General features: G+C 44.0%; 1 long non-coding RNA gene across 1 annotated transcript; it reads left to right on the top strand.

Moving 5' to 3' along the window:
* Positions 1-8,417: 8,417 nt before the first annotated feature.
* Positions 8,418-9,916, top strand: LOC123048403 (uncharacterized). Its single transcript, XR_006423284.1, has 3 exons — positions 8,418-8,569; positions 8,677-8,778; positions 9,700-9,916. It is a non-coding gene; the product is annotated as an uncharacterized lncRNA (long non-coding RNA).
* The last annotated feature ends 1,517 nt before the right edge of the window (positions 9,917-11,433 follow it).

The following is an 11,433-nucleotide window of genomic DNA, read 5'->3' as shown; positions in this document are numbered from 1 at the left end:
TCCTTTGAGCTTTAGTGGGAGGTATTTGATGGCGTGCAGGTCGTCTCCACGAGCCATATGGATGTGGAGAACAAAGTCCTCAATCCATACTGCGGGATCGGTTGTTCCGTCGTATGATTCAATATTGACGGGCTTGAACCCCTCGGGGAATTCATGATCCATTACTTCATCTGTGAAGCAAAGAGGGTGTGCGGCACCTCTATATCGGGCTACATCACGGCGTAGCTCTGATGGAGTCCGTCTGGGGCATTCGGCCCGGGCGTGGTTAGGTTTATCAGGTCCGAATAGGTAGCCGTCGTCGTGTCTCGGGGCACACCCTCGCGATCCGTAGATCGATCTTGTGTGTCCTGCACTACTATCCAGGGTCTGCCGGAGGTCGTATGTGTGACCCCGAATTGTTCCGTCTCTATTTTTACAGGGTGGTGGGGCAGGCTGCAACTCGGCCTGAGTTGCCGTTTTATCCCGACCGCGGGGTGGTCGGTCCGCCACACTGTCTCGACCACGTGGCGGTCGTTCTGCATTACGCGAGGGAGATATGTGCTCCGACGCCTCCTCATCGAACTGAGGTAACAGTCTGCGTTTCGGGTAGCTCTTGGCTGGGCGCTTGAGGCCGTATTCTTTGGCTGTCAGGACATCAGTCCATCTGTCGATGAGCACATCTTGTTCAGCTTGAAGCTGCTGTTGTTTCTTTTTCAGGCTCCTTGCAGTGGCTATGAGCTGAAGCTTAAAGCGCTCCTACTCCAGAGGATCCTTAGGCACGATGAAGTCTTCGTTGCCGAGCCTCGTCTCCTCCTCGGAGGGCGGACGGTAACTATCGTCCTCCGAGTCTTCTTCTATGGCATGTTCATCAGGGATGACATGCCCTGATTCCCGATTGTCTTGTTCGACAGTTTGTTCATCGGGTTCTTCTGTGTCTTCGGCACCATCCGGAGTGTTGTCGTCTCATGTGCCAGTGTTGCTATCCCTGCTGCGGCGGGACTTAGAGCGGCGCCGCTGACGCCGGCTTTTGGTTGTGTTTTAGGAGGGTCCTCTTTTGCCGGGCTTTCCTTGTCGTCGCCGCTATTATTTTTCGGCGTATCTACCATGTAGACGTCATACGAGGAAGTGGCCGTCCATCGTCCAGTGAATGGCGGTTCCTGGCCTTGCTCCTTGTCGGCATCGTCGTCCATACCGTCGATGTCTTCGGAGCCATAATCAAGCTCGTCGGTTAAGTCTTCGATAGTGGCTATGAAGTGGGTGGCGGGTGGGAAGCTAAATTCTCCATCCTCAGCCCCTAGTTCTAACCGGACATAGTTCGGCTGTGAGTACCTCTCCAAGGACAAGTTTTTTAAAGAGTTTAGCGCATCACCAAAAGGTGAATGCTGGAAGATGTCTGCGGCGCTGAATTCGAAAATCGATAACCGACATGAACGTGGGTAATGGGGGCAAGGCCCCACACCCCTGGTCAAGGCGCACCAAGATCCCCCCTTAGAAGGAATAAGATCATATCCCGAAGGGATAAGATCAAGATCCCTAAAAAAGGGGGATAACAATCGGTGGGGAAGGGAAATGATGGGATTTCTTTCCCCCTCCTTTGCCAACGCCCCAATGGACATGGAGGGCAAGAAACCAGCCCGCTCCACCCCCTATATATAGTGGGGAGGCGCATGGGAGCCGCAGCCCTTCCGCTGGCGCAGCCCTCTCCCTCCCCAACCCCTCCTCCTCCGTAGTAGTGCTTGGCGAAGCCCTGCCGGAGAACTGCAAGCTCCACCACCACGCCGTCGTGCTGCCGGAGCTCTCCCTCAACTTCCCCTCTCCCCTTGCTGGATCAAGAAGGAGGAGACGTCCCCGGGCTGTACGTGTGTTGAACGCGGAGGCGCCGTTGTTCGGCGCTTAGATCGGAATCAACCGCGATCTGAATCGCTGCGAGTACGACTCCTTCATCCGCGTTCTTGTAACGCTTCCGCATCGCGATCTTCAAGGGTATGAAGACGCACTCCCCTCTCTCTCGTTGCTAGTCTCTCCATAGATTGATCTTGGTGATGCGTAGAAATTTTTTAATTTCTGCAACGATCCCCAACACATATGTACTAGAAATACACATATTGAATTTTGTTGTTTTACACGAGCGAAACATGTATTTGCATATACAATTATTATTTTTGTGTAGTTATCCATACTTAGTTGTTTGTCCCAATTAATTTAAATACTTATCATAATTCGTTTATACAGTTACCTAATAATTGTAAAATGAAGTGGGGGTATGACAAAGAGGGGTAAGAAAGAGGTGTTGTGTCGCAAAATAGGAGAGAACTCTTGAGGCAAACTGGATTTAGTTCATGACATTTTTGTAAAATAACAACATCTATCTTGAAGCAAACAAAGTGAATGGATGGCTGTGATTGTCCTAGGAGGTTGGGATGCTTACTACGTACTTGTACAATTGATTTCTTTTGGCAGAAACTCTTTGTTTATAGGAAATTATAACATACAATATATACATATGGAAAACTTCATGTGTTTCTCTGGTGATATGATATACAGTCAAGCAACATCTATTACACATTCCATTATTTTCAATTAATTCTTTTTTTTTGAACTGGTCTACTCCCGTTTTCACTACTATGACATAATAGAACTAAATTGTCTGATTACAGCAAACAAAATACTGGAAGTTGAACACTCAGGATGATACCTGAAGAGAATAGTGAATTCATGCAATATTAAGAAACCAACATCGTGTATGTCTGCAATCGACACACACACACACTATGGAGCGAAAAAGTTGATAGCAAACCCTACCCAAACAAAAACAAACAATAGAAACATCCACCCCATCATATTACATGGCAGCATAATATTTATGAACACTTAGTCTAACATGGGTGGCAACTATGTACGCTTTCACTGATCTTTTGTTCTTCTAATTCCTGGTATCAAACTTTGTTCAAGGGATGGACGACCTTCTGGCGAGGAGTCGTGTCATTGAATCCGATGCCCTTCCTTTTGGTGGGGAAGATGATGAACACAAAGCTGGACAGAAACGCCATTCCCAGTGGCAGGTTCTTGAGAAGCTGCTGTGTGTTCCTGCTGCCATCCAGGAAGAAGCAGTTTTGCAGCCCCACATCGCTGAATGCCATTATGAGGAAAACCACCGCCGTGAAGAAGGCATGCATGAAGTCCAGCGGCTGAAGGCGGAGCCTCCGGAATTGGTCGAGATCATTCCACTCCTGCTTCTCCTCCTCGCTGGAGAAGTTGAACACGTTGAAGCCACGCAATGTGGCGAAGCCGTAATATAGCTTTCCGTCGCGGCGACCCACGACGCTGTCGGTGAAGGAGAAGAAGAGGCAGGCGGAGGCGAGGACAGCAACCAGCGCCGGGGTGAGCCACTGGTTGGAGGTCTCGCACTTGCCGTAGTTGGTGAAGGACGGGGCCAATGCCTGGTAAGTCAGCACCGTGCCCGTGGGCAGGAGCTGCGCAAGGTTCGCAACGCTCGACATGACCTTGTTCATGGTAGGCATTGGTGTTGCCGTGCCGGCAGCTCCTATCTCACTGTCATCGTTGTTGATTGATGGAATTATCTGGTTCGCCGTGGATGACCCAGAAGAAGGAGAAGAAGATGCCATTGTAAGTACGTACTGTGCTTGATTAGGGGGTGCTCGTGTCCTAAGGAATGTTCAACTTGCAGTTATATAGGCAAATTAATCCGATGCGGACGATTCCGAAGTCCAGTGTCCAAGCTAGGTACACATGCATGTATACCTTGGTTTGAACCACTGAACAAAAAATAGTGCACACTCGCTAAATAAATTAATATACACTGTCTGCTAATTGCACACTAGCATATGCTAATAACCTATTTTAAGAGTGGCAGTATTTTTTCATTGGTTTGAACACTTTTTTTGGGTACGGATGATTGGTTTGAACTCTCTACTTAGGTGTGTTTAAAAGTTGGTGTAAATTGTAATTAATTATAACCATGACTAATTATGCTATTCAAGTCTTGTTCCGGAAAGGTCAGGAAAGAGAACTAGATAAGCATCAATCGGCTTGTGTATAATTGTGTATAAGTATGTACTCCCTCAATCCTAAAATGTAAGAGATATTTTGACAATACATTTTGGGACGGAGTGAGTAATTTTTAACTCACTTGAATTTCCCAGATGTCTCTCATGGCTGGTTGATTTCTCGTGGGCATTTCTGAAAGTGATAAAGCTGAACCTTGCACGCAAGCATGACAATAGTTACTTGTGTGCTTGCACGAAAAAGAAATGGGAGCCACTTGGGAAGGACAATGATTTTTTTCTACCACGTCCACTATAAAGTGCACGTTGACCAAGCATTGAGATTCGTGCGTTCAGAATCTTCGTACTATGTTAGTTGGGAGAACCTGAGGCTTCTCAGAGCTCAGCCACTCTCGGCCGTCGGATCGATTGTTTGATGCGTTTAGGACCCTAGGATCTCGCTCCTGGAAGCCCTCGTCCGTCGGATCGAGAGGAGCTACTGCTACAATGAATAGTATTAGAATTGGGATGCCACCGCCTGTAATTACCAGAGCCCGCCGAGGGCATTTTCGTCACTTCACGTGGTTGGAAAAGTCCCCAATAGCATCCAGACCGAGCACCGGGTCATTGCCCTCCACTTCCCGCCTGGTCTCCTCTCTTCCCACCTCCTCCCACGAAACCCAAGCCGCCGCACCGTGCAGCCCCCGCCGCTGCGCCGTGCAGCCACCGCCGCATCGCTAGGAACCCCTCCCTGGCATGATGCCACCGCGCCCTCCTCCTCCTTCCACCTCCTGGCCAGCGCCAACCACCGCGCCCTCCTCCTCCTTCCATCTCCTGGTCGGCGCCCAACCACCGCGCCCTCTCCCTCCCCTACCACCGGCCTCTCCCTAGGTGGCGGCCAAATCTTCCACGGCCACGATGGGGGCTTTTAGATCCGCGCCGCCGTCGAGCTAGACGCGACCATCAACCTCGGACCACACCGCGGCCGGCCATGGATGCACCATATCAAGGTCTCCTCCCCCGTCCCCTATGCTCCTTCTTCTTCTTCTTCTTCTTCTTCTTCTTCTTCTTCTTCTTCTTCTTCTTCTTCTCTTCCTTCTCTCTCTCTCTCTCTCAATCCCTGATGTGTTTCGATTTGGTAGGCTTGGTTTCCTCCCTGAGCATGATGTGTGTAGACGCACGCACAAGTTAGGTCTTGTGATCTGTTTCAGGAACAGCTGCTGCTGCTAGCCTTGTAGTTAGTTATGTCATGTTCGTATGTATGATGTGTAGCAGGTGCTTCGTAGGTAGTGTGTGTAAAGAGCTTTTGTTGTTCTGTACCTTTGGCTGGACCATTGCATTGGTTATGTAGATATATCCTTTTGAAGACTATCTACGTGAATTGTTTGACTATGGTCACCTGACCACTACTCCGTGGATGGTTGGTCCTTCTGGCATTAGCCAGGATATCTTTTGTTTTTCTCTACGAACTGCAGGTGCTTCAAATAAGACAGCTGGTAGCCAGTTCTTCAAGAAGAACAACTGAGACAGATTTGAAACATCTTTTAGACGTTTCATAGGTGGCATATAGAGTTCATTGTCCGTGTATATTTTACTAAGACTACAATTAAATTTTAAATCCACTGATTTAGGTTGAGTAAGCAGAACATATAAACGGGAATAAGGTAAATTATTCTTTTAGCAAATCAGAGTGAGCTTTATTGATCCAGGGATTGTCTACAGGAATTGCAAGAAAATCATGAGGAATTTCTTTCAGATCGCAATGGCTGACAAAGAGCTTCAGGTTCATGGTTCACCAGGTTCTGCTGGCTCCACTAACAGTTGCCTGCAGGCACTTGCACAGGTCAGCTGAGATACATCTTGCACACCTACAAGTTGATTCTTCTAGGGATCTAATTTTCTAAACGAACTTTCAGTTGCAATGTACAAATATGTTGCTAGATGAGGTTTAGAATTTATTTGGCAGAAGCTGTTTTAAGATTAGTATATTGTAGTATTTCTCTGAGGGATTTCTGTGAATATTTGGTCATTGCCAACAAATCTAAAATAAAAAGAATGGAAGTGATTGTTTGGAATGGATACTACTCTGCTGCTCATGTCTGTCTCTTCTCTTGCATACATTATTTTGCTTACATGTTTACTACCAAACTTCTGTGAGGACCCCTGTTGGAGACATACAGAGTTGAGGAATAATGCAAGTGGATGGAGCTTGTTGAGTTGTTGTTTGGCTGATCAAACGTGATATGTCGAGTGTGAAACCCATTCTCCGCCTCTCCTACAGTCTGTAACAAAAGCGTTAGGCCTGAGTGTGTGAGAGTAGACTGGATATAAAAGGGGCCTTTAGTAGTCCATTTATCTTTCCAGAATGAAGTTGCAAGAGCACGAGCTCCTCTGCTCCACCCTTCGGATCCCTTTCTCTTTAGTATTTAGTTTCTTCGTTGTACGTTGTATTTAGTTTCTACTTTTCAGATGGCTTAACTCCCTTTCTCTGTAGTAATTGAAGCCCATAAGTGGAGGGGTTTGTTCCTCATATGCAACCTTATTTTCGGATAGATAGATTGGGAAACACAGCAGTAGTTTGAGTTTATTTTCATTCAGCAGAACACAACAACAGTAGTAGACTCCCGTAAAAACCAGCAGTTGAACTGAACTAGAATACTATGTGTATTTCAGCTTAAGCAATGTAGGATTCACTCATGGATGTTAGAGCAATATATTTCAGAATGTAATTAAATAATTTTGCTTCTCGCGAAGTATATTTCTTTTGTTTCAATAAGCATTATGCACAACTCGATGTTTAAAGGTGCATTTGTCTAAGTTTCTTTATTTCAAAACTGCATATGCAGGAGAGGCTCACACCGAGGGAGGGCTAAATTGTGAGATATCCTTGTTTGGTCCTTCAATATACCTACAAGGCCTGAATCAAGGTTGCATGGTTTATCGTTGAACTGAATGCTTCAATGAAACTTTGATTTCAGGTGATTACATGAATATATTCTTTTTATGGTTTGGCTAGATGGTCCTTCGATTTTGTTTGATTGTGTATAGATGGTCGCGTTATGATTACCAAATCCTCCTATTTTCTCGACTGTGGAAGTTACTACCTTAAACAAAGCTGATTTTCTTTTAGTACTACAGGTGTTGCCCATTGTCGTTGCGTCTGTCAAGCTAGCGCGTCACATCTGCCTCTTCTCCTTCACGTTGTTTGGCAGAGGTAGCACGGGGGTTGTGCCTATGTGAGCCACGATGGCACTTCCCGCGCCCCTGCCTCGTTCGTGAGCATCACCTCACCCCTGCCCAGTCCGTGAGGGAGACGCTTTGTGAAAGGAAGGAGAGCTCAGCCACCATGGGAGACGTCGGGAATCGTACGCTTGCCGGGAATTGGCCACTTACCCAGTGGCTCCGGCTAAGCTGAGGTGAGCAGACCGATCGAGGTTTTCTTCAACTTTTGGTGCATCGGATTTAGAGTATTCCTTTCCTATTTCAGTTTGCTTGGATGGTAAGATGTGCTCGGATTTGAAGAGACTTACCTCCAAAGATTCGAGATCTTATATATATTTGAACTGAGGGCCTTTTAAAATGAATTATGCATAATAGTATTGCTCGGTGGGATGCATAATATATTGATTGTCTCATCAGATATTTAGGAAACTGTAGTTGTTGATGTAGTAGGAGCGCTTGGTGCGACGTCGAGTTCATCTTATTATGTGAATATAGTGGCTGGCATGCTCAATTGGTCCTCATTGGTGTCTAAACCTGAGGCTCCTGATTTACTCAGATGTTCTCCAGTTATTGTACTACTATTATGTTGCCTCCAATTAATTGCTTCTGATACTCGACTGGGTTTGTTATAGTCAGGTGGCATGATATCTTGCCATCTCATTTGTTTTTGTCCTTTTGTTTTAATTCTGCCAATTGCATGAAATTTCATGCTTCTTGTCAAAAGTATTGGCAAGATGAACTTCTGTCCATAAGAGTTCTTGTCAAAAATTATTGGCAAAATGAACTGATTGACTCCATGAGTTAAGTAAACAGTACCCAAAGTTCATATGGATCGTCAGTGATAACATTTGACAGCAACATACATGGACAGATTACATAGACGGACTATATCAGTTCACACTCAGTCAGATTACATCACAAAATTCTGTACATCAATGTAGCATTCAGACAAATTCTGTATATCAGTTCACATTCAATCAGATTAGCCGGCGGTGCTGTATGCGGCTAAGCTGCACGCTGCTGTGACTCCTGCTCGCCCAACATAGACCCTTGGACTGAATTATGTGTAAACTTTCATCCGACTTACACTTGCTTGTATTCAGAAAAAATTGTCTTGTACAAATTCTCAGATTACATCATTGGAGCACCGTTCTACAAATGTGATTAATTTGGCATGGGTATGCGTACAGTCGGAATGAGGCGCCATGGGAAGGATTCAGATCTCTGAGAAGTGTGATAAATCAATAGTGCCAATCGGTTCAGTTTCAGCTTCAAAAACATTGGGTGATTGGAAATGGCATGCTATATTTCTGCAACAAGGCTCCCTAAATATTCCCTATGTTCTAAACTGGATTCTGACAAGGGTAAAGATATCTGAGACATTCCTCATTTTATTTTAAGACCATTATTTTTTGCCTACCTCTCATATAATCTCTAACACGGGCCGGCTCTCTATTCTCTGTGGTTTAAGGTGTACACCCTGCTATTTGGTCAGAAGTTTGGGAGTTCATACTTGGTTGTTTGATCTCGAGAACACCTTTGATGACCACAAGCAAATTGGGCGAACCAGAAGGTATTCGACTCATTCTATGCTTTTCTTGACTGCAATTTCCATCAAGTAAATATATGATGTCTTCACACTCCATTATAATCAATAATTGCCTTACTGTAAATGACTCATTCATTTTGACCTTGAACTAAAGATTAAATCCTTTTGCTGCATGTTAAGTTATGTGTGAAAGGATGATTAATATGAGGCATACATTCTTTGTTTTATGGATAATACATTAACTGCTGCATGTATATCATCACAAGCAAAAAAATGTGTATTTTTTAACCTTTTTCCTAAAAAATATATTTTCTTATGTTCTTGTGTATTTATGTATGATGAGTGTGGGAGGGCTTATGGCTTTTATGGTGACGAGTCACGATTGTCGCTGATCTCCACTGCCGGTAATTTATTTTACACGGTCACCATCCCATCTCTCGTTGTTATGTATGGTCTAAGTAAAAGAGGCTTTTCTTGCATTGTTTATTTGTATTAGATGACCAGTACAGGAAATTGTAGTAGCTTCTCCGTCCTTTTTAATCTAAATGATGTAGCACAAGTTAGGTTCTATGTCGACCGGCTGTGCGTATTATCACAACATGTGCTATGTTGGATCGTATCGATTTTACAGATGTAGTACATGATTTTATAGTTTTTTACTAGACATATACATTTATTATTCTTTATACAAAAAATAAACATATGTTGAAATCTACACCTCTGTTTACTAATATAGGATGCTATTTGCGTATCTGACCAACTTCGATTTAATTTCTGCATGTTCTTACCTTGGTGACCTTAGTGCACAACCTTATACACTAATGGGAAGGAAATATAATACATAACAACCTGTGAAAGACCTGGTGGACAACAACTTAGCATGCTTTGGTGTGACATTTTAGTCGCCTTCTGCTTTATTGTGACTCTTTCTATTCATCCATTTAGGTACTTCTAGGACACGGAGAATTTCCCTGAAGGTCAAGACCTCACATCAATGCTCCCAAGCCCCTGATGAGCTTGTTCCTTTTTTTTAAGTTTCTCAAATGTCACTTCTATAGGTTTACCTGAGATGTTATGTTGCATATGTTGTGCTGAGGTTTTCCTACTTTCCTTTTAACTTCTCTGAAGTTGATCATCACATGTTTATGCAATTGGACCAAAGCGACGACATTACTTACAACTTACCCGGTTAACATAACAGTTATGAACTAGGATCAACTTATACATGCACACACACACACACAGAAAGAGAGAGAGAGAGAGAGAGAGAGAGAGAGAGAGAGAGAGAGAGAGAGAGAGAGATAGAGGTTGTTTAAAGAATCCGGTGTCTTTGTGTTTGCCTACAGAATTCAGTCAGTTTAAAGTAATTTTCATGTTGATTGCATTTTGTCATAGGAACGCGCAAAGAAACTAATTTTTGATAATGTCATTGACCGCCTCTGTTATAATAATTCTTTAACAAAATGGTCACATTCCACATGAAGAACCCGTAGTAACATGTTTTGCCATCTCTATCGCCACTGTGTTTGGCTTTTGCTTTCTTTTTATGTTCCTGCTCTGAGTACTCGCCCTCTCATGTTGTACAAGTGAATATTTGTTCTTTCTTTTGAACCAAAAATTCCATGGTCCTATTGAATATATGAGCCGAACAATGCTTCCTACAAACTTGATTATTACCTGCTTGAGAACATTGTTGGGACCGGCACCCCGCGCCAAGGCGCGGCACCGATCTAGTATTTTCATATATTTCGAAGCATTAAGATACACCTTGGGACACGCAGACAAAATCTCATAAAGCTTAGTAAAAACCTGACGAGTGCACTCCCTTTTACTGGTACACAATGAAACATTATAGTGTACGTGGGATGTATCTATGTTTAGATACATCTGTTTGAGCGTCAAATAATATGAGGTCTAGATCCATCTGTTTGAGCGTCAAATAATACGGGTCGGAGGGAGTATCTAGATACATTCGTTTGAGCGTCAAACAATATGGGACGGAGGGAGTAACAAACATCGAAACAAAAAGATAACACGATGAAATATTATGTAATGCTATGAAATAAGATAAACTTCGACCAAATTTGGAACGTTGGGACGACTCTCCAAGTTACGCTACCCTTCTGGGTGGCTATCTAAGCCCCTATGGGATGCTATGTAGTGGCATGAGTCAACAAGCACAGAAGGCTGCCGCGTGCAGAATCCGGAGCGGCCAAGCGACGGTTGACGTCTTGACGAATAGATGAAGCGATCAGATATTTAGATTGATGAAGAGACAAAGCGGCATTGCCTGGCGATGCTTCACCTAGGGCTACCAATCAGTGAAGGCAATTGGGACTGGCCCATCTCGTTCATTTTCTCGTGTAATTTTTTCTCCATACCTATGTTTTCCTTGGCTATGCATACCAGATTTTGGTACCCCATGCGTGGGCCCAGAGCCATCGCCACTCTGGCCATAAACAAGAGTTGGCCCTGCTGGATTTTATAAATTAATTTCTCATACATTTTTATTTTTAAATTTTTCTTTTGGAGTAGGATTTTCTATCATAGCTTACCACATAACTAGTTAAGTTTTCAAAAGTGTAAAAGTTTCCAAAAATACTGAAAACAAAATAATGAAACAACACTTATAATATTACATGATCCAACAAAGCGATTGAAAAAATACAACTTTATGTG

This window comes from Triticum aestivum, chromosome 2D (assembly GCF_018294505.1).
Source record: "Triticum aestivum cultivar Chinese Spring chromosome 2D, IWGSC CS RefSeq v2.1, whole genome shotgun sequence".
Taxonomy (NCBI): Eukaryota; Viridiplantae; Streptophyta; class Magnoliopsida; order Poales; family Poaceae; genus Triticum; species Triticum aestivum.
Note: the sequence above shows the minus strand (reverse complement) of the source record. Positions and strands in the feature narration are given on the sequence as shown.